The sequence below is a fragment of the Canis lupus genome, chromosome 24, assembly GCF_011100685.1.
Source record: "Canis lupus familiaris isolate Mischka breed German Shepherd chromosome 24, alternate assembly UU_Cfam_GSD_1.0, whole genome shotgun sequence".
Taxonomy (NCBI): domain Eukaryota; kingdom Metazoa; phylum Chordata; class Mammalia; order Carnivora; family Canidae; genus Canis; species Canis lupus.
In genome coordinates, this window is record NC_049245.1 from 6,563,642 (window position 1) to 6,587,016 (window position 23,375).

Below are 23,375 nucleotides of genomic sequence, written 5' to 3' on the forward strand. Positions count from 1 at the left end.
CTTTTGGAAGATAGTTGAGCTCTAAGGTTCTCAACGTTCTCTGTACACTGAGCTACCCAAGGAGCTTGAAAACATACAGATGCGTGGGCCACCCCCTCACAGTTTCCAATTGAGTTTTTTAGGTGCGAATTAGTATCACCGGGTTACACATTAGGATCACTTAAGCCCCACTACAAACCAATTAAATCAGAATCTCTGGGAGTGGGTTTTTGGTTTAGCAAATCTGCCTTAGCCCCAGGCTAGACACACTGGCAGTTTCCATAAATAGTCTGGGTGTTTTGGTGTGGGTGGAAAGGAGTCTTTGTGATACGGCGTTTTTGGTTAAATACTGCTTCCTTACAAGCTATCCCCAAAACTCAGCAGCTTAAAAACAGCAAACATTATCTAGGTAATGAATCTGCAGTTTCTACAGGGCTCAGCAAGGACAGCTCATCTCTGCTCTACTGTGTCAACTGTAGAGGGGCGGCTTACCTGGGAACCATAGGATTTACTTCCAAGATGGCAAATTCATGGGGCTGGAAAGGTGGTTCTCTCTGTTGGTTGGGAACTCAGACAGTGTGGTGAGTTGGTTTCTCTCCATGTGAGCCTCTCCACAGGCTGCTTGAGCTTCCTTACAGCATGGTGGCTGGGCCCTTACAGTGAGTACTCCACAAAAGAACTGGGAAAAAGCTATATTGTCTTTTATGACTTAGCTTCAGAAGTCATTTTGTATTACTCTTGCCATAATCATAAGATTTGAGGTGAGGAAATAAGTGGGAGGAGTATAAAAGTCATACTATAAAACAGAACATGTGAGATGCAAGATTGTGTTGCAGCCATCTTTGGAAAACATGGGCAACCCACTTCAGACAAACTAGAACTTGTTGGTATGATGATAAAATGATCAGCTACAGAGCCATCCCATCAGTGTTATCACTAACATCAAAATATTTCGATATCCAGAAGAGAAGCCTGACTCCAATATCTAGAGGCTTGCTTTAAAATATACTGTATTCATAGGGAATTTTGAGATATAGAAGTGCCAACAAATCAGGAGACTATTGTCACTGAAAAGATAGTTTGAAACTCACAGTTCCTGAGAGGAAGTGGCATGTCACATCCTGGTGGGCCACATGAGAAAATACTGAGTTTGGTCAGATGCAGAGAGAGAGGGAAACTGTGGTATCTGCAGGCAAGAAGAGGTGAGGCAAGATTGACAGGTTTAGGATTGGCTGGTTTAAATAATTTCGGCAGGCCCTGGGCCACAGGAGCTGTCCCTGTTGTCTGGTACCTAGCCTGGGGATCATCAAGCAAGTGAAAAGTGGCCCAGAGTGTGAGAACTTATAAAGGAAGTAGTAGGATTGTGGCCTCTGGATTGATTGGTTTGTATTTCAAAAGTGTGCTCACAAGCACATTTTTTTTTTTACCATCTCTAGGAATGGGCTAGCACTGGGAGGGTCAGCAAGACCCCAGATGTCAAAGCAACACAATACAGAAAATAAAAGACACAGGTTAATACAATACTGTAGTAGGACCCATGTTTTTCCTGGGTCTTCTTTAGATCTCATCATAGTTAACAACTGACATACAGTCATTCAGCTAATAACCCCTGCCATTTTATGGCCTAATTGCTCAACATTCTCCTTTGTCTTACAGAAGCAGGGGTACCTCTTGGTTATTTGCCCCAAAATTACCTTTTGTAATAATACCCAGGGAGAAGACTTAGGTCCAGGCAATGAAGAGGATTAACTGCTATCATGCTGGCTCTGGAAGTACAACAAAAAATAACTAAACATAATCCTATTATAAAAGATTAAGTAGGCAGAAGAGGCAATTCTCTATTCATAAAGAATCTATAGGATACTTCCTTTAAGGGATCCCACTTCAGTGGCCAAAGAGGCGAAATTTAATAGGATTATTAAAACCTATCTATCCTAGAATTTTTCCTCCCAGTCCACTAAAGGGAATTCTTGGTTCCAGCTACTCATTCTTTTGCCCAAAATCTAAACTTAATTGGGCCATCAACAGGAAAGACTGCTCGGGCCATCTCCATGCAGCTGGGCTTCCTTGGAACACGGCAGCTGGGTTAAGAGCAGGAGCAGCCCAAGTGCAAGCATTTTAAGAAGCAGCCAGTCTTTTTATAAGCTAGGCCTGGAACTGGCCCAGCATCACTCTGTTGTGTCCTACTGATTAAGCACCCACCACGACAAGCCCAGATCAAATGCTACCTCTCAAAACAGAGTGACAGAGAATTGACAGTCATCTTTTTTTTTTTTTTTTAAAGATTTATTTATTTGAGATAGAGAGAGAAAGAGAGCATACACGCATGAGCTGGGCGAAGTGCAGAAGGAGACAAAAGCACACTCCCTGCTGAGCACAGCATTCCATCTCTCATGACCTGAGCTGAAATCAAGAGTTGGACACTCAACCCCCGGAGCCACTCAGGCACCCTGACAGTCATCTTTAATTCACCACACACTGTGAAGCTGTGATGACAAGCCAGACTCTCTTCTAGATTCTGAAAGTTCCAGAAACAGTGAATGTTTTGGGCTGAAGTCACAGCGTGATGCTAATGTTATCCTTTTTCCTCTGCTTGGCAAAGTAACATTTTACTGTTTATTCTCAATTCATAATTTTACCAGGATGTGCTGAAGTGTGTGTCTTTTTTCATTAATCACATTTGGAAGTCCGTGAGCACTTTTATCTGCAGACCAAGTCTTTGTCAGACAAGCAAAGTTTTCAATTATGTGTGTGATTAACTCCCTTCCATCTGTTTCATCCATTCCATCTGGAATGCCTATTAGTCTCTCAGGTCTCCTAGATCTGGCTTCAGGATCTTTTTTCTTCCTTGCAGCTTCTATTTCTGTATTATTCTTTCTGTTTTGAGAGAGGTTTTTTTTTTTTTTTCACTTTATATTTTATCTTCTCAGCCACAAATTCAATTTTTAGCAGACACCATTGTCTTCTATTTGTCCATTCGTTGGGGTGGGGTGAGGGAGTGGGTGCAGGGGTAAGGATAGACAGCACACCTAAAATTTTTATCTCCAAATTAAAATATGAATAAAATCATGGTATTCAAACTCAGGGAAGCCCTTTGCCTATGATGTATTGTTCTCTCTCTGTGTGTGTGTGTGTGTGTGTGTGAGTGTGTGTGTGTGTGTAACCTATGTGTGCAGAGGTTTCCACTTACATGTGGCATTTATGAAAGATTAGGTAAGTGGGCATCTTCCCCTTTTGCCAATTTTAGGATTTTAGGACATAACCTTTAAAACTAATTACAACCTCTCAAAATGCATTTTAACATAATTAACATGAATGATAAATGCCTTAATATAAAATATAATCATTTAAAGTTATACACATCTGGTAAGAACAAAACAAGTAACTGATGTATTCCTCAAAAAAAGAGAAAAAATTGTAATATGTTAATGGAAATGCAAGGATACAAAACAGGTAAGATGACCAAAATTATAATATACATGCTCCTTGGGGGCTAATCCTGTGTGGGTGTCTTTACATCTGAGTCTCTGCTTGTAATTATTTGCCTGAACAAATGATCTGTTTTATTTGTTCAGTTGCTGAGAGTAAAAAGGGAAGGCAGATGTGGGGTGAAAGAATTAAATAGTAGCAGGCACTTCTTTTTTTTTTTTTTTAAGATTTATTTATTTATTCATGAGAGACCCAGAGATATGAGGCAGTGACACAGGCAGAGGGAGAAGAGGCTCCCGTGGGGAGCCTGATATGGGACTGGATCCCAGATCCCAGGATCATGCCCTGAGCCAAAGGCAAATGCTCAACCACTGAGCCACTCAGGCATCCCAGTAGCAGGAACTTCTTTAGGGGATGTAATCGAAATGTAAACCCTAGGCTAGCATCAGCAGTGCCTGGGGACTTTTGAGAAATGCAAATTCTTGGACCCCACCCAGACCTAGAATTTGGAAACTGGGAGAGGAATATAGCAATTGGTGTCTTAAGAAGTCTTCTACAGGACTGTGATGTAGGCCCAAACTGAAGAATGGCTTCTCTAATCTGTAGTGTAGTCAAATAAGGCCAAAATCATCAACTTTCCCATAGACCAGGAAGCTATGCCAGTAACAAAGGTCAAGTTTTTTATAACTACTACCTCTCCATCTCAATGCATCAATGTCCTTCATTCTCTTCAAACCTCTCCCGGTTCATGCTACCACACTCTTGGACAACCATGTGGCTTAAGAATCATTAAAAAAGAATTTTTCAAGTAGGTGAGTTTTTGGCTTCTCAGGGTCAATTTTAGGAATTTGTTTCACATACATTTATGCATTTATCGTAGGTCACCAAATGTATCATTCAACACTAATGATTTTTTTAGTCCTCTGTATTATATCCAAGGTCCTTTATTTGCCACAATAATTACTTTGCTTACATTTTTTCCTAGCATTTTATCATAAAAATCTTCAAACATACAAAAAAATGGAAAGAATTGTACAATAAGCTCCCAGATGCCTACCATCTAGATTCTACAATTGCTGGTGCTTTCTTGGCTTTATTACAAACCTATCAGTCCATTTTACTTTTTGATTCATTTATTGCCACATTGTAGCTATCAATACACTTCACTCCTAAACATTTCAGTATGAGTATTACTAGCTAAGTATTAGTATTTCTTTATGTTTTAAAAAAGATTTACTTTATTTATTTATTTGAGAGAGAGATAGAGTGCATGAATGTGAAGGGGGAGAGGAGCAGAGGGAGAAAATTTCAAGCCGACTCTGCCCTGAGCACAGAGCGCCACGGGGGAGCTCAATCTCATGACCCTGAGTTCATGACCTGAGCCGAAATCAAGAGTCAGGTGCTCAACTGACTGAGCCACCCAGATGCCCCCAGTATTTGTTTGTTTTTTAAATATTTTTATTTATTTGAGAGAGAAAGAGAGTGAAAGATCATGAGCAGAAGGGAAGGACAGAAGGAGAAGCAGACTCCCTGTTGAGCAGGGAGCCCGATACCAGACTCAATCCCAGGCCCTAGATCATGACCTGAGCTGAAGGCAGACGCTTAACTGACTAAGCCACCCAAGCACCCTGTTTTTAAGGTGAAATTTCCATACAGTGAAATGCTTAAGTCTCTACTGTTTGACTTGATGAGTTTTGGCAAATGCATACAACTTTATACCTTGCATCCACTCCAATCGTCCAGTGTGCTAGTAGGGGCTCAGGAAAACTGCTACAGAATGAGCAACTCTGAGATATGCGCTAGATATTCATTGAACAAAGATAATCATCTCAGTATCCAGTCACGTAAGAGTCATGTGTAATGGAGGAATTGAAACTGGCCTCAAGAGCCTCAATTCTAGAAAGAAGTAGAACAATACCAGAAAGATCTGGAGAAATAGTGTGGCCCAATCTCTGTGAATTTGATCGGGCATAGGAAAGTGAAGAGGTGATATCTCAGACAATAAGAAAACAAACAATATCATACCCATGAGCCACTATCAATGAAGATGACTTTTTAATAAAATATAGAAGCCAAGACTAGCGGAAGAGCTGCCGTGCGACTGGCGGGGACAGCGATCTCCATATACAAAGTTGAAATGAAAATTGAGTAATGTGATCTAGGAGGTAAATTTTATATACTTAGATAAGGTGAATAATCATTTTACCAAAGCAGAAGTAAAAAGATATGAATACCAGCTTCCTCATTTTGTAAGAAGATTGTTCACATTTTAACCCAAGGAGTAGAAATGTGGCAGGTGAGAATTTTCTCCCCTGCTCCCATCTTGAGCTGTGGCACGTGCCCCACCTCCCTGCTGGGACCGAAGCCTGTCCCCAGAAGGTCTTGGGAAAGCGATGTAAGGCAAACCGGACTATGACCACACACTGGGGCTCCGGAAAACAGAGACTGACCCGGCGGCGGGACATTTCATCTCCATGTGGGGCGGGGCCGGCGGGATCGGGGCATCGGGAGGCCCCGCCAGGTGGCGCGGACCCTGACCTGTGCCCCCGCAGACCGCCGGGGACGCGGCCCCAGGGGCGGACAGGACCTGGGCGGGAAGCCAGGGCGCGCCGAACCCGGACCCCACGTGACCGGCCGACACCCCAGGAATAGGCCCGGCGCCTCGCCCCGCCCCGCCCGGACGCTCCCCTCGCCCTGCCCCCGAGAGGGCCCGCGGGCGCTCCGCTCCCCGCCTTGCCCGCATTTCACTTCCCACCGGATTAGGCCCGACCTCTGGTGCGGACACAGAAGTTTCCAGGAGAAACCTGGAAGGAGGAGGAGGAGGAGATGGAGGCCCCCGCTGCTGGGGAGCCTCTCTCTTCTCACCACCTGGCTCAATGGCCCCCTGGGGGTACTTTTGACTAAACCTGACACTATATGCTTCTCTCTGATGCTCACATTTTTTTTTTTAAAGATTTTGTTTATTTATTCATGAGAGACACACACAGAGAGAGAGAGAGGCAGAGACACAGGCAGAGGGAGAAGCAGGCTCCATGCACTGGGAGCCCGATGGGGACTCGATCCCAGGTCTCCAGGATCACACCCCGGGCTGCAGGCGGTGCTAAACCCCTGCGCCACCCGGGCTGCCCTGATGCTCACATTAAAAAAGGAAAAAAGTGTTATGATGTTGAGCTGGGCTAAAACCATGGAGACATAAGAAATGGGGCCCTGGGGAGCGGGGTAGAGGGGCCAAAGGACCTAGAGGGCCGAAGGGGGTGGGGGGAGAAAGGGAAGGGAGAGTTGGCCTCCTTCACCTCCCCTCACTGACTAACAGGGGGCTGCTGCTTAAATCCTCACTCCCATGGTTATTCTTATTTTCTCATTCCACTGGGCTCCCACAGGCCTGCACCTTCCTCGCAGGCTATGGGTCTCTCCACGTCCCTGGCCTGCCGTTTCCTTTCTACAAAATGGCACTAATAATGCCCCAGTGCCATAATGCCTGGGCTGATGAATCCAGAAGGTTAGGACGAGGTTTGAATAGAATCAAGGCATTTTGCACTTGCGACCCAGGGCAGACACTTCTATGGGACACAGTCTGACCCACAGAAAGCACAGGACGTGTCCTCGGCGGTCCGCGGTGGGGGGCGAGTTCCAAGGGGGGCACAGATGCAGGGTCCGCGCCACCTGGCGGGGCCTCCCGATGCCCCGATCCCGCCGGCCCCGCCCCACATGGAGATGAAATGTCCCGCCGCCGGGTCAGTCTCTGTTTTCCGGAGCCCCAGTGTGTGGTCGTAGTCCGGTTTGCTTACATCGCTTTCCCAAGACCTTCTGGGGACAGGCTTCGGTCCCAGCAGGGAGGTGGGGCACGTGCCACAGCTCAAGATGGGAGCAGGAGAGAAAATTTCTCACCTGCCACATTTCTACTCCTTGGTTTAAAATGTGAACAATCTTCTTACAAAATGAGGAAGCTCTACCCAACTGTGCTCCTTTGTCTCTCAAGGCAACCACTAGATTAATCCTGTGAGGCAGAAAGCTTCCCCTTCCACCTGCAGCCTCCAGTCTTCTCCGGGAGGGTCGTGTGGCATCTCTGTCACAACTGCACGGGTAAGACATTTGAGGAATTGGTGGACAGTTAGTCTTTCCACCAACTTTGACATAGTGAGTGGTTACTGGCCACAGGTGACCTTTTCAAATCAGTATGGATTGTTATAATATCATTCAACATATAAAGAATTTAATCTCTCTGGACTAAGTTTTCCCTGTTAATTCATGCAAATGTTTCTTTTAAGTAGGGGTAGGAGCCACAATGTCTTACTCTCTAAGAGATCCCATGAAGGGGAAGGGCCATCAGTGACCCTGCAGGTACAGATGCTTCCTCCCTCCCTGCTGTCTGGAGGGCCCATCACTGAGGACTGGATCTCATACAAGGGCTCTTGTACCAGTGAAGTCCAGGGCTCTGGCCAGCAAGTCACCCACCCAGTATTAATTAAGCAGACAGCACATGCCCCTGTACCTCACTATAAGTGCCATCGAGCTATAAATACCCGTGGCTCTTTTTAAAAGTATTTATTGAAGTATAGTTGTGTTTCTCTGTGGTGTAGCAATCAAGTTATATACTTCACAAGTGAATACCAATTATTCTTATTACCTTTATGAGGAACATCTTCTCTGTGATTGGTTCCCTCAAAGGTCTTCCTTGCTCGGACACTTAACCACAATTGACTACATGCAAATAAGCCAACCCTAATCTATACTGACCATAGCTATGATTAGTACAGATGTTGGTTCTGCTACCCAATTTCCCAAACTGGCCATAGGCTTCATGGATTTTATAAACCAGCAACTGTAATAGGTTACTGATGACATTTTACAGTTGCCCATCTATAATGTGAGCAGCCCTCACATGTGGGTATTGACAAAGCTGGGGGCTTTGAAGTCATAGTTTATATATTTACTGCCCTCAGTCTCCACAAGACAAATGTCAAGCTTTCATAGGATCCTCTCCATGTCCTCCTCCTAGGCTGGAGATGAGAGTAAGCAACTACCTTCTCCTCTCCTGCTCTTCTCACCAATCTTGGTAAAAGATGACAGGGGGGAAATACAACATCACTTTTATACCCAAGAGGTAGGTGTTGGCTGCATCACCAATCAGGACTTTGGCATAGATGACCTAGAATCTCACTACAAAATGTCGGAGAATTTGGCATCTGTTTTGTTTTGTTTTAAACCTGTGGAGGCCTTGATAGAAACTCACAACAAAGATTCTCCTTTTAACATCTCACTAAATATTGCTATTCTGTTTAGATAAAAAGACAGTAAAGTTTGGAAAAAGACAACCTATTCATGAAACATTACAAAATCAATTAATCCAATATACCAAATGTAAAGAAGCAATAGATGTGCTTTAAAATTGTTAAGAGCATGCTTATCTTGGTGACTTGGAGACCCAACTGATATTATTCTTAATAAGCCCACTGACATTGTTTTAATAAGCCAACATCCCTGCCTGTCTTTTGGAAAAGGAAAAAAAGAAAAGATAAAATTGACTTTTTCCTCTGTGTTTGCTGCTGAAATTACTAAAATAATACATACACACAAAAGCTAAGAGTCAATAGCTTGTTTTATCTTTCAGTAAAATGAACTCTTCTTCAAAATGATCATAATTTCATTTTGACCCTCCTTGTACTATGTAGACTTAAATATCTAGGTGGTACTTGATAAATAGCTTCAAGTATGGTAGTTTAAAATTGGCCCTGGATGTCTGGTTCACTGCTCCATGGTGTCACGGTGTACTCCACACTGGGGCACCAGGCCACCTTCAGCTAGCTACACTTGGCCAAGACACCAAAACCAATCACATGCTCCTGGTAGAACATGGTGGCCAACAGCCTGTTTGGCCTTGATCAGAACTGGCTCAGGGACTAGATGTGCCTCACCTGAAGATTCAGCTTCCGAGATACTGAAGGAGCAAATAAGAAGGTGAGGCCAGTCCTCAGGCAATATTTATGGAGAAGAGGAATTAACTCCCATGTAGGGTGCTCAGAGCTTGGCTGAGGTCTGAATCCAAGTGGTGGCTGGCAGCGTATCTCTAGTAGCCTCTGTCCAAAACCTCTGAATTATTAGAGTGGCCTGGAATAACGCTGGAGGGTCAAGAACCATTATTAATAGCAACTGGCAGTGGCCGGGATGCTGGAGGCGACCCTGGGACTGCAATCATTTATAACATCATTAGTCATGAGCCCTTTGAGTGCAAATGTGTATGATATCACTATTGAGATTCACAGGGATACTGGGAAGATAGATAGAGAAAGCCTGAAGGTGAGGGATCCCTATAGGTGAGGGATAGGGACATTGATTTTGCACAGAAAAGCCTTTGAAAGCAGAACTATAAGAAAATGCATTATAAGTAAGAATAAGGAGACCAACTATTGTTAGTTAAGGAAAGAAGATATGATACGTCCATCCACTTGCTCAACCAGGCAGAGAGAGAGGAGTGTGACAGAGGACTCACAGAAATTTGATTTGCTTTAGCCTAGTGTCTTATTCATTTTTTGGCTCCACTTTCCTCTGGCTCAGCTGGTCCAGAAAGAATTGTGTTTATTTTTACATTGAGAAGGTGGATCCCTTGGGTCCCTAGTTGCTTCGAGCAGCAGGACAATGAAAAAGGAATGAATTCCGAGCACTCTAAAGAAACAGATTTGTGGAAATACACTGGAGATGGTGCTCAAGAAGAGTTTATTCAAGGGAAACTGGAGCTCTTACAGCCCTGCCAAGGCCAAAGGGTCCTATTGTGTTTTCCCATGGATTGACATCTATGCTTCCAGTCAAGAGGAGCCCATCCTCCCCTGCAGTCTGCCCAGGAAGCCCATGGCTTGGTTAGGTCTTGCTATTCAAAGGATCGTTATTCAGCACCTTGGCTTCTGTCTCCACTCTGCCACTTTTTGACCACTTCACTGCTTGCTAGCATTGCCATCAGAAGGTAGGCAGTGGGGAAAGTTAAGGGAGCTAAGCCATGAACTTGCCATTGTTACTAATGCTGATGAATGTTGGGATGAAAGGGAAGAGGAACTATGCCCCAGATGGAGGGACAGGTTATTCTGAGAATTTTAAGAGCTCCTTCTATCACTCACATGGAAATTTGACAGCCAATTATATGCAGGTCAGAAGGCAGGACCCAAACCAGCCAGGCAAAAAGTATGGTTATCCTAAGTGATTGCTTTGAGAATTTGACTTTAAGACTAAAGGAAGAAGGGAAAATGGAGAAGTAGTGGGTTTGAGTAGGAGGCACACCACCCTTTTCTAGAAAAATCTCCTGATAGCCCCAGGATCCTAAAGTAACTAAGTGATTTCTGTCATATGACTCTGACTCACTAGCACCCCAGCTGATGACTCAATAGTTTTTAATAGTTTTCCTTTTTTAAATGATAGTTAATGTTTTGTTGAAGAATAATGTACATAGAGAAGAAATCTTAAGTGTACAGCTTCATGAATTTTCACAAACTGAACTCACCAATGTAACAAAGTCACCAAAACCCAAATCAAGAAATAAGACATCATGGGCCCATCAGCGGCACACGGGTGTCCACTTTTCATCACAACATGTCCCCCTGTTAAAGTCAGCACTTAAAAAAAGAAAAAGGTTTATTTACTTATTTATTTGAGAGAGACAGAGAAAGAGTATATGTGGGGAGGGGCAGCGGGAGAGGGAGAGAGAAAATCTCAAGCAGACTCCCTGCTGAGCCTGGAGCCTGACATGGGGCTAGATCTCATGACTCTGAGATCAAGACCAATCAGGAATTGGACACATAACTGACTGAACCACCCAGCCACCCCGGGTCAGAACTTTTGCCTGCCTTTGTATGTTATACAAATGGAATAATAAAATATGTGCTTTTTTGGTGCCTGAATTCTTCACAAAGTATTATGCTTTTGAGATGCATCCATGTTGTTGCCCATAATTGCAGATTTCTGTTGATGTGTAGTATTCTATTACATGAATATTCCACAGCTATCTGTTCTACTATTGAACATCTGGGTTGTTTCAGGTTGGGGCTATCACAAATAATGCTGCAAGGATCATTCCTGAAAGCATGGACACATTTCTGTTGGGCATATACAAAGGAGTAGAATTGCTGAGTAATAGAGTGCTTAATGTTTATAGACACTACCAAATAATTTTCCAAAATAGTTGACCATTGGTTTTCTCTTTAATGATCCCTTATCTCTGCTCCTACATTGCTGTCCAGTCCTTACCCACTGCCATCACCCACCTCCCATAACTCCAAGAATTCCAAGCTTGTCTACTACCTGGGTGCCCAGGATTTAGTTGAATGTATGCATCCCCTAACCTTATATGACATTAAATATTCTAGACCTTTTCCTTTGAAGAAGAAATCTTTCCTAAAAACCTGCTTCTATTCCTCCAGTCCCTAAGATGGCAGGCTAATTGCCTCGAGGATCAAGCTTGTCTTCACACAAGGCCACTTAAAGACTCAAGGGCACAGTATACCTGTTTCTGCTATGGTTGCCATGCTTGGGTTCTGATGATTCTCTTTCATGGCTGACTTGATCCACTGTTGACTGAGCTCTGTTAAATCAAATGTGTCCTGTACAAGCACCAGGCCCTCTGCAAGTACCCCTACAGAGGTAGGTTGCATTACTCCAGTCCAAACTGAATGTATCATCACTTGGTGCTCCAGTATCCCATCCATTGTCTCTTCTTTTGGTTCCAATCTCCTGAAGATTTGGTGCTAAGGAGCAGTGTCAGTTGGGTTGGGTGGCTTCTTTGGGAGAGGAAACATCTAGGAATCTAGACAATGGCAACTTTGACAAGTGGGCCTTCTGACTCTCACCCAGGGTTCCAGCAATGCTATGCATTTTCTTAACATAGCTGTCTACACAGAAAGGAAAGAGCACCAAGAGAAAATATTTTGGGAAAGGCAGATCTTTCACACTATTATTCAACTTCCAAGTCTTAGCCGCTGTCTGTATTTCAATGACACTAAGCAGGACTCTCAGTTCCTGTATTTTATTAATTCACTAAGGATCTCACAAGATTGGGACTAATTCCAGGGTAGTTTGAAACACAATAGCAGTGCTTTTTTGTTCATCAAATTTTAAAAATTAATCATCTAATAGAATTCCTAGTTTAGTTTATTAGTAGAGGATACTAAACAAAAGTATGCTTTTTATTAATGTTTATATTATTGATATATTAGGTATGCTTCTATGTGCAATTCAATTCAACAAATATTTATTGACCCTTTATTATGTGTGAAGTATTGCAAGTAAGTTGCAGTTCCAGCTTCCAAAAGTGTCATAGAATTTAGTGCTTAGAGGAATGATTAACCTTGAGGAATTAGGAGCCATTAAGGATTTTACTGTTAGTATTTTCAATTCATGTTGCTCAGAAATAAATAGTGAAACATGTTTATTGACATGAGGGCCAGCTGTTTGGGAGGTGTTGTAGATGTTGCTGGCATCTTGTCACACCTTGCACTCATCTGGATAGACCACAGTCAATGACTGAATACTGGGGGTTGAGGGAGTGGTAAAAGATTGGTCTCTTGATTTAGTTATTTTCAAAGATTTTATTTATTTATTCATGAGAGACACACAGAGAGAGGCAGAGAAGCAGGCTCCCTTTGGAGAGCCCAATGCAGGACTCGATCCCAGGACCCTGGATCAAGACCTCAAACACTGAATGACCCAGGTGCCTCAAATGATTTTTTTAGTAGAAGTCTCCCATGCAATTTTTAGGATATATTTAAACTAAAATATTTTTTCATTATTCATCTGCAATTCATGTTTAACTAGGTATCCTACATTGTATCTAGCCCTTCTCTGTGGGCCTCTAGGAGAAAAGGCAGTCTAGAGTATGCCTCAAAGTTGTTCCATCCAAGGAATGAAAGAGATGGGGTATTTATTCTCCAACTCGTTCATCAGTGATGAAAGGATACACCTGATGGTATTAACTGGTGGGCTTGATCTTGAGAGATCTTGAGAGAGGCTGAGAGAAAACCGTAAGGTAAAGAGTAGCAATCTTGCAGAAGAATGCGCTCAACTGGTATTGGAATGGTGAATGCAACAGGACATAAGCAGGGCACCAATAGTACAGCTAAAATTGGAGCTCTCCTGAATTCCTGACAGCAACATTAGATAAAAGGGCAGCTCTGTCTTTCCTCAGTTCTTTGGATGAGTTCAGATATTGACCACAGGATGTGAAGGAAAGAATTAGGCTGAAAGGAACTAACTGTTATATTAAATTATGACAGCCCAAAGAATGTGTGTTCGTGTGTGTACTTAACAGAGAGAGAGGAAAGATGGTGTTTACTATTCCAGAAATGACATAAGAAAATTAAAATTTCCTGACCTGTCGTTTTCACCAAAAGTAACAGTGCAATTATAGGAAGTGTCTGAGTAGTTCTAAAATTCTATCTGAAACAAGGAAACAGGTTCTCTTTCCATTTTCAGTTAGAATAATAAAGCCAAGTGATTGCCTCTCCATCATCAAGCCCAATTAGATTTTCAAAACTCTCTTTACACCAATAAGTGTCAATACTATGGTATGTATTTTTATTATCAGTTCATTGAGTTTCCATACACCATCTGCTCTAACACATGGGGAATGTATATTTTCTCTTGTTTTTACCATTCTTTGGGAATTGTTTAATCTCTAATCAAAGCCAGAGAAAATGAACTAGACATAATTCCAGTGCTGTTTCTTTACTTGTTGCATAAATGTGTGTATTCTTCTGGTCTGAAGGGCCATAGCCTCACTTGGGAACAGTGCAATTCATTTAGACAGTGGTAAGAAATCATTCTTTTTTTTTCTGGGTACTCTTGGCTCAGATGCTAGTTTTAAATTATTGGGAATAAGTGAAATTTGGTCTTGTGACATGTGATATATTCAACTGCTCTAGGGAGAAGGCATAAAATATTAATGAAATGGAATGTCTTTTAGTGGCATGTTGGAAGTTAGAAGTTGAGTTTGATCGTTTCTAAATAATATTAAGGACATTCAGTCTCCCACCCCCACCGTTTTTCCTGTTCTTAAAAGGCAAGTATTGTATTTGATTAATTTTTAAAGGCATGATAATGAACCATAGCCTATCCAAATTGGTCCATGAGCCAGCTAAATTACTGCCCCATTCGCATTATTTCTCTTTAGAGGCAATGTGAATGGACAACAGCTGGGGTTACCATGTACAGATGTACAGGTTGTCTACAAAGATGCTCAATTAAGTTGTTGAGTTGGTGCTAATATCCAGCCATATTCCACTCACCAAGCCATGTACCCTGGGGCAGGACAATTCCCCCCTAGAGGAAGGGACACTTTTCCTTAATAAACATAAAGATGGCCAAATAGACTATTACAAATTTTAGCCATAGCCCTCAAAGGCATGGTTTCTGCTCATATTGAAACCAAGTTATTCAGACATTCCTGGCAAGTTTTTCCCTATTACCAATTCGACTACTGTGCTTCATCAAGATATGGTAGTTTATTGATAATACCCAGGATCTGTGCATTGTTGCAGGGTCTTTTCCCTTCAAAACCTCCAGAAAAGTGCAAAGTATTCTAGTTATTTCAGAGTGCGGGGGCGGGGGGGAGGGAAGGAGGCCGGGAAGGAGGTAAATGTCTTAATTCTCACGAACAAATTGCAGTGAAGATTTTTCTAGGCCATGGAAGAACTGTCTACCACCACAGATTTCTTGACTCTCAGAGCTGGCATAATAATGTCTCAGCCATTTGGGGCATAATTCTGTGAAGACAGGCTAGCATTGATTGGGGGATAGCAATTCTTATCACCTTGGTGGTGAATGATATAAATCCAGGGTGTCCAGATGGCTAGTGCCAGTTAAGCATTAATTGCTTTGGAAGTACAAATGCTATAAATTTAGGACAAATAGCATTTGCAAGCTTAATTATTGGGGTACCTGTTTGGCTCAGTCTGTAAAGCATGTGACTCTTGATCTAAGGGTTGTGAGTTCAAAGTCCACATTGGGCATGGAGCCTACTTAGAAAAAAAAAAAAGAGGGACACCTGGGTGGCTCAGTCTGTTAAACATCCAACTCTTGATTTTGTCTCAGGTCATGATCTCAGGGTGGTGAGATCAAGCCCCATATCAGGCTCCACACTGGTTTTGGAGCCTGCTTAAGATTCTCTCTCTGGCCCTCCCTTACTCCTTCTTTAAAAAGAAAAAAAAGAGAAATGTTAATTATTAAAATTTTCAAATGGTAATATGTTCTTACTAAATTTAACATAACCACTGTCCTGTGTTATGTATTGGAGTCAACTTTCAAACATTGTAAATGTTATCAACTGCTGTTCAGTGAATATCTAATAACAGAGGCTTCATCACATACAGGATTGTTTTGATGGGACCCCCCCCCACACACACACACACAGAAACAGCCCTAATGCAGCTACATCAGGTGATGACATTGCCAAACAAGAAGGCCCCTGTTATAGATCCACTGGCCTGAGGAGCAATACCCAGAAACTGCTGCATTTAAGAAATTTCAATTTAAGATGTATAATGCAAAATTTGTGAAAGCAAATAAATGTAAACTTAACCGAACTGTCAAAGGGTTTTGTTTTTGTTTTTGTTTTTGTTTTTTGTTTTTTGTGGTTTTTTTGTAGATTATAGCATTGATACTTTTGAAGTTAGTTATGCTTTAAACTACACACTTTTGGGACAACAGAATTTTCCCATGTGACTGTATTTAATGTACACAGCACACCGTGAGGTCAGTTTACTGCCCCCACTTTATGGTCTAGTAAGCTGGCTCTCTAATCCTGTGCTGTCAACACAGTGGCCATTAACCTTGTGTGGCTACTGAACAGTGGAAAAGTAGTGAGACAGAATTAATACCTGTTATAAGTCTAAAACACACACAAGATTTGAAGGCTTGGTAAGAAAAATTAGGTAAAATATCTCATTCATAAAATTTTCATATTGATATAGATATACATTGCAATAAAAAGAGATTGGATTGGGTTGGAATAAAAAAATAAGATTTTTTTTATTCATGAGAGACACACAGAGAGAAGCAGAGACATAGGCAGAGGGAGAAGCAGTTTCCCTGTGGGGAGCCCGATGCAGGACTCGATCCCAGGACCCCAGGATCACGATCTGAGCCAAAGGCAGATGCTCAATAACTGAACCACCCAGGTGCCCCTAGATAAAAAAAATTTTAATTCATTCTACTTGTTTCTTTTTACTGTAGCTGCAAGAAAATTTAAAATTACATCTGTGCCTCACTTTATATTTCTGTAGGACAGCATTGCCCTAGATCAATGCATCAACACTGGCTGCCCACAAACAGAAGTCTGTTGTATGTGAGTCACTTCACTTCCTTCACTTACTTCACAGTGAGGAAGTCACTGGATTGATGAGTTGTCCTTTGGGGGTATTTGAATTTTCTGAGAGAGTATTAAAGACTACAAAGCTTAAACTAAAGGATTTGTTTCTAATGATGGAAATTCAGGAACCATTTGGGATGTGTAGTAACTTACTCCACTGAGAGACAAAGTCAGAGGGGTGAGGAGACCTCAGAAAGATGCCCTGCATCTAAGTTATTGCTTTGCATCTAAGCTTTTAGGAACAGCAACTTCCAGAAGCTTCTACTTCTCTGTCAAGCTAGAGGGCGATGCCATCAATGGATACCAGCAATGTTAGATGAGCAACTATTGCCAGCTTCCTTCCTTAGGGCTGGAGAGGAGAGCTGGTTTGGATTATAAACTCATTACCTAACGCTTTCTTGACTGTATGTTAGGAAACCCAACGGATACCAAGAGATCCAATACACAATTCCAACTAGGTTAAAAGATTTTGTTTCACCTAGGAGCACTGCTTATATATTCTTATACCTCAGCAGCGAACTTAAGGATCTGGACAAGGAAGGTGGCATCTACCTGGTGGCCTAGAACCTTCACTTCATCATCAGTAAAGTGGAAGATAATATTACCCACCTCGTGAGATTATTGTGTGGTTGAAGCAAGACAGCAGCTATGAAAAAAAAAAAAAAAACAGCCATAAGTGCATCAATTAACCTCTACTACAAAACAGATGATTCTAAAATTAGCAATTTAAGTAAAAAAAAATTTTATCTCAAAATCCCATGGCTATCTTTGTGCTTTCTCTGCCCTGAGCTTGTACTCATTCATGCAGCTGCACTCAGCTTCAGGGTTGGCTGAGCCTCTCTTCAGAGGCTCCTTCACTCTCCAGAGGGCTAGGCTGGGCTTCTTCATGTGGTAGAGGCAGCATTCCCAGAGGGAAGCACCAGTGCACTCGCACTTACCAAGCCTCTACTTCCCTCGCATTAGCTGATATCCCATTGGTGAAAGCAAGTGAGGTAGCCAACTCCAGAATCATTCTGAGTGGTGTTGATTCCAAGAGGCATGTTTCGTTAAGGGCCATTATTTAAGCAATCTACTGTACAACCAGCTACCATTTCCTGAATCCTTACTATCACCAGACACTGGGCCCAGCATTTCACGTGTCGTATGTCATTTAACTTACTGACAACCCAGGGAGGTTGGGGCCTTTAGCTACATTTTATGGCTATGAAACAGGCTGAGCAAGATGGAGCAATATGCCCAGGGTTCTGTAACAAAACAAAGCAAAGAGCTAAAGGCAGGAAACAGTCTCACTTAGAGCAATCCAAGATGCCTTACCTTTTCAAGTGTTTGCCTCTTAGCACGAAAAACCAAAGGTAGTCAGATGGGTGAGCTTGGAGTGACCACTGCTATGACACACACTACAACAGTTCTGAAGTTGCTGGACCTGATAAGAACTAGGAAACTCACTGAGATTTTAGCACTAAATGACTTCCCGCCTTTCCCTCATTCCATGTTGATTAGTTTTCCATGTTTATTTTTCAACTCCACGCACAGAGTAGCAGAGATATTAGACAAATTATGTATTCCACCTAGCAAGATAAAGCCAGTGAAAGCGATCACAGACAAGCTCCTGCACAATGGGAGTGCCATTATCTTTCTTAGAAAATGGGATATGGCTTGGAAAGTGAGCATCACCATAGAGAAGTAGAAACCCTCTCCTTAGATAAAAATCTCATTAATAATTCTTTTCTCAAACAGGAAGAGAAGAAGGAAAGATTTGTTGAGATGGAGACCGCAGAAGCAGATAGCAGCGATCCCTGGCTGCAGCCCGGAGACGCTGGAGGAAGGCGCGAAAGGTTACGTGAAAGAGGATCATTAATATTCATGGCAGCATCTGGCACTATGTTGCCAGGAGACAGTAATGAGAACAGAGCATCTTCCAGGTCTAATGGCACTGCGGCTGCCACATCAATCCCAACGTCCTCAGAAATGAGATCTCTATCATTTGCAAACAGGGAAACGTTGGTGGCTTGGCTGTCATTCCAGAAGGTCACTAAAAGATATGCAGATGAGCTGCCCATATTTCTTGGGCTCATACCCACCAGGTTCCCTGCACTGCTTCGCCTTTTCAGGGACACCATCTGACAAGGCAAATTATACAGGGGTAGAGGGAACTGGGTATCTGCTCTTGACCCTGGGAACACTTTGTGAACTTCTGTCCTCATTGATTGGGTTTCCCTACAGAGAGTTGCTACATGAACTTCTTTGGAGGAATTTATCCTTGTCAATTTTGTGCTCTCAAAACTTGTGTGAACATTTTAGCTTCCCCAGCTGTAAGCTCTAAGCCCTGTTCTTCCTCAGTTTCTCCCAGGAACAGGCCCTAAAACAAAGATTCAATTTACAGTGTTCATTACTTCCCCTTGTTATGGGGATTCTAAGTGGGAGAGTCATTTCAAGATCTCATCTGTGTCTACTCACTCCCTACTGGGGCCAGAGCTTTTCCTTACATGTTTAGGGGCCAAGTAGGTATAAAGCTCCTTTTACATTTGTATCAAAAATTCTCAGTTCCCTACCATTTTAAAACACACCTTCCCATGTTATGCTCAGCACAACTTGGCGGATTATTTATTTTGTGTTTGCTACGTATGGATGTGGACACATGGTAAACAAAATTCAAGGTAGAATTATCTTCCAGTAGGGTGGTGAGGAAAACAGACAATGAGCAAACATATACATAAGTTCATTTCTTCATTCATTTAGTCATAGTTTCAGCAAAAAGTTATTGATCACCTATTCTGTTTGAGGCATCCTTCTATGCCTGGAGATGCAGCATAGAATGAAACAAAATTCTGCTTTCTTAAAGATTATGACTTAGGAGGGGACAATGAAAGCTTAAAAATAGAAATCCATCATAAGTGGAAATAAATTCAATGAACCAAAATAAGACAAGAAGAATGCTTGAGGCATGGCTATACTATTTTACCTGGTGATCAGGGAAGCCCTCTCAGAGGAGGTGACGTTGAGCAAAAACATGAAGAAGTCACCAAACACTGGCACACTGAGCCAGCTCATATAGGCTCCCAGGAACTGATCGGGCACAGCTCTTCTCAACTTCCTGTTCAATGACGTCATGTTGGAAGCTTAAAATCAACCACCGTGGATTTGTACACCACAGATCAGTAAATGCTATGAATCGTGACTTTTTTTTCGGTCAGCTATTAAGTATTTATCAATACCCAATTGCATGCAAATACCCAGGGAAGGAGTCTTTTTGGCAGAAAGAGCATCCGGTATGAAGGCCCTTGGATTGCAAGAATGCTTTATTAGTTGAGAAATGTCAAAAGGATACTATGTCTAGGACAGTGGTCCTCACCACCTACGACATTTTTAGACTTACAAATTTTGGGGCTCCACCTCAGACCTACTGAATTGGAAACTCTGAGGCCCAGAAATCTGTATTAAAAACCCTCCCAGTGACTCTGCTGCAGAAGAAAGTTTGACAACCACTAGTCTAGACTAAGCACAGTTGCCAACCAGGTGAGTAGTGGGAAGCAAGATTAGAGAATGATGGCTGATCACAGGGGCCTTCTGGCTCTGATAAGGACTTGTGATGGTCAATTTTATGCATCAATTTGACAGGACCACAGTGACCAGATATTTGGTCAAACATTATTCTGGATGTTTCTGTGAGAGTGTTTTTGGATAAGATTTACATTTAAATTGCTGGATTTTGAGAAAAACAGATTGTGTCTCACAATGTAGGTGATCCTCATTCAATTAGTTGAAGGCCTTAACAGAACAAAAGACTGACTTCCTTGAGCAACGAGCAGCTCTGCCAGCAAATGGCCTTTGGATTTGAGCGACTGTAATAGCTCTTCCTTGGGTCTTTAGCATGATGATCCACCCTGTAGATTTTGATGTTGCCAGCCTCTGTAATCACGCAAGTCAATTCCTTAGAATAAATCTTTTTCTCTCCCTTACTGGCTCTGTGGTTTTGCTTCTCTAGAAAACCTTAACTAATATAGGACTCAAGCTTTTTCTCTTAGTGAACCAGAACACCAAACAGCAGGATGGCAGGAGGAGGAGGAGGTTTGATCAGAGACATGAAATTAACTGACATGTTTTCAAAGCTTCCCTCTACGACTGGGGTCCTATGGCTCCAGGGCCAAATACAGCCTTCAGCCATTTCAGACAGCTAAATGCAACATGTGATCCTGCCTTTGAACTTCATCCAGGAACAGGACATCAGTGCAACACATGGTGACATTTGAATAAGGTCTGCAGGTGAGTTAATAGTATCATATCAGTGTTCGTTTCCTGGTAGTAGCACTTCATCTGTGATGTATTGAGATGTTAATGTTTGGAGGAGTTGGGAGAAGAGTGTGCAAAAATTCTTTTACACATTTTGCAAACTTCTCGTAAATCATGTACTATTTAAAAATGTAAATTTAACAAAGGAAACAAAAACTTGCAAAAGCAAAGGTCACTAGCTGCTTTTGAAGAGCAGACCATGGGGAAGCATGATAGTGGCTGGGACTCTGATGGGGGTGGCAAAGAGGATGAGTGATACATACCATGGGGACAAAATCAAAGTTAAAGCTGACATAACCTCTTGACTGCAGTAGACTTTCTCATTTATAGATAAAAGTCCTCCATCACTAAAGAGACTGAACAAAAGGGAACTTGTTGACTCACACGACAGAAAAGTCTGATGGCAGGTGTTAACCTTAAAAATAAAACAGCCAGTTATTTTAACAGCAAAATGGATTTATTCTGAAAGAGCAGAGAACTGCAACTGGGTACAAGCAAGCTATGGCAAAACTCCAGGCAATCCCAGAGAACAGAGGAGAGGACCATTCTATTATAGAGGAAAGAAGGGAGTCAGGAGGGGAGGGGAGGCATTATAAACACATAGGATAACCGGGTAAATTGAGAGTTCAAAGTGTTGCCAGGCAAGGGGAAAATCCTTCTTCCTCCTTCTGGGGTAGGACAGTATAGACTTCTTCCAGTGGAGAATGCAAGGTACATCACTTCCTGTCCAGGTCTGTAATTGAGGTTAAACGGCAGGGAGTGAGAGCTCCCCCTTCTGGCTTCCCTGGTTTCCCTGTATCAATTTTCTCAGAGGCAGGCTGGATTCAGGAACTCTAGCATCATCATGGCTCACCCCTCCTTTTCTTCATGGCACATTTCTGCTCTCCTTTATACTGACACAGTTCGCAGATTGACAACAACATCTTTGGGCTTACATCCTTTTTAAGGCTAGCAATACCATAGGAAATAGGGCTCTTCATTTCCAAGTGGTCCAAGGAGAGTCCCAGAATTAAGTAATTAGGCTCAGCTTGGATCCCATTCCCATTGATAGACTAACTTTGAAAGAAACCAAAATATGTAACCTCAAAATATGCCTCTTGCCATAAAAATTATTTTGAGAGGGAGGCAATTAAGAAGCGGTAGGAAAAAACCCTTCCCCTTTCTGCCTGAAGGCAGGAAATAAATTCTACTTTTACTGGAGACAGACTCTTATCAGCTCCGATGGGGCACCAGAGGGATCTGCAAACAAACTTGTTAAATTCACCCTTACCTCCCTAGTTACTTCTTCACCATTTACTGCCCCACCCCAAATCCCTCTGTCTTGTCAATTCTTTCCAGACTTCTTGTTTCTTTATCTACCAGGTAGAAAAGCTTTCTGCTCTGATCTTCATTCTCTTGGAAAGGCTCCCTAGTACATGTAAAATTTTAATAACACATGTGCCTTTTTCTTATTAATCTTTGACAGTTTCACTTTCAGACCCAGCCAGGGACCCCAAGAGGGTGGAAGAAAAATTGTTCCTGCTCTACAATCTCTTGGTAGATCCATAGAACACATTGGTTGGCCAGTACTGGATCATCTGACCACTAAGGTGGCTAAGGCCAGGGGTGAAGGAGGGTCATTTTCACCTAAACCTGTGGGCTGAGAGTTGGGGAGGAGTGATTTCCCTTAAAAAAAAAAAAAAAAAAAAAGATGCTTTACCTGGAGAGAGATGCATGATAGAAAGATCAAATTAACTGGTGGAGCCTGGGTGGCTCAGTCAATAATGTCTGCCTTTGGCTTGGGTCATGATTCCCGCCTGAGCCAATTGAATTAGGAAACCTCCCACCAGTCCTGGGATTGAGCCCTGAGTCGGGCTCCGTGCTCAGAGGAGAGTCTACTTCTCCCTTCCTCTCTCCCTGCGCCTTTCCTCCTGCTTTGCTCATGCTCTCTCTCTCTCTTTCTTTCAAATAAATAAATAAAATCTTAAAAAAAAATAACTTAAATCCCATAAGGTAATGTGGATAGGACAGATATTTTTAGTATTTGTGGAGAAGTATGGGTGTTTTACTTAGAATCATAATAATGAATAAATGTCTAAGCAGGTGCTTCAACCTCTGTTTCTGAATTAATTCTTTCTTTCTTTCTTTCTTTCTTTCTTTCTTTCTTTCTTTCTTTCTTTCTTTCTTGTTACCCTATGGTCAGTTATGGAGGTCTATCCTTGAAAGGGTCTATACCAATTCCCATATAGAGAATATTTAGAAAACATAACTGAAAAATTAGTCTGTACTTGCATTTTCTTACGTATTTATTTGAGATAGACAGCAGGAACAAGGGGGATGGGTAGAGGAAGAG

General features: G+C 42.3%; 1 long non-coding RNA gene across 1 annotated transcript; it reads left to right on the plus strand.

The window, feature by feature from the left end:
* Positions 1-7,243: 7,243 nt before the first annotated feature.
* On the plus strand, positions 7,244-20,705 carry LOC102156784. Its single transcript, XR_005377353.1, has 3 exons — positions 7,244-7,491; positions 11,814-12,033; positions 18,491-20,705. It is a non-coding gene; the product is annotated as an uncharacterized LOC102156784 (long non-coding RNA).
* Positions 20,706-23,375: the final 2,670 nt, after the last annotated feature.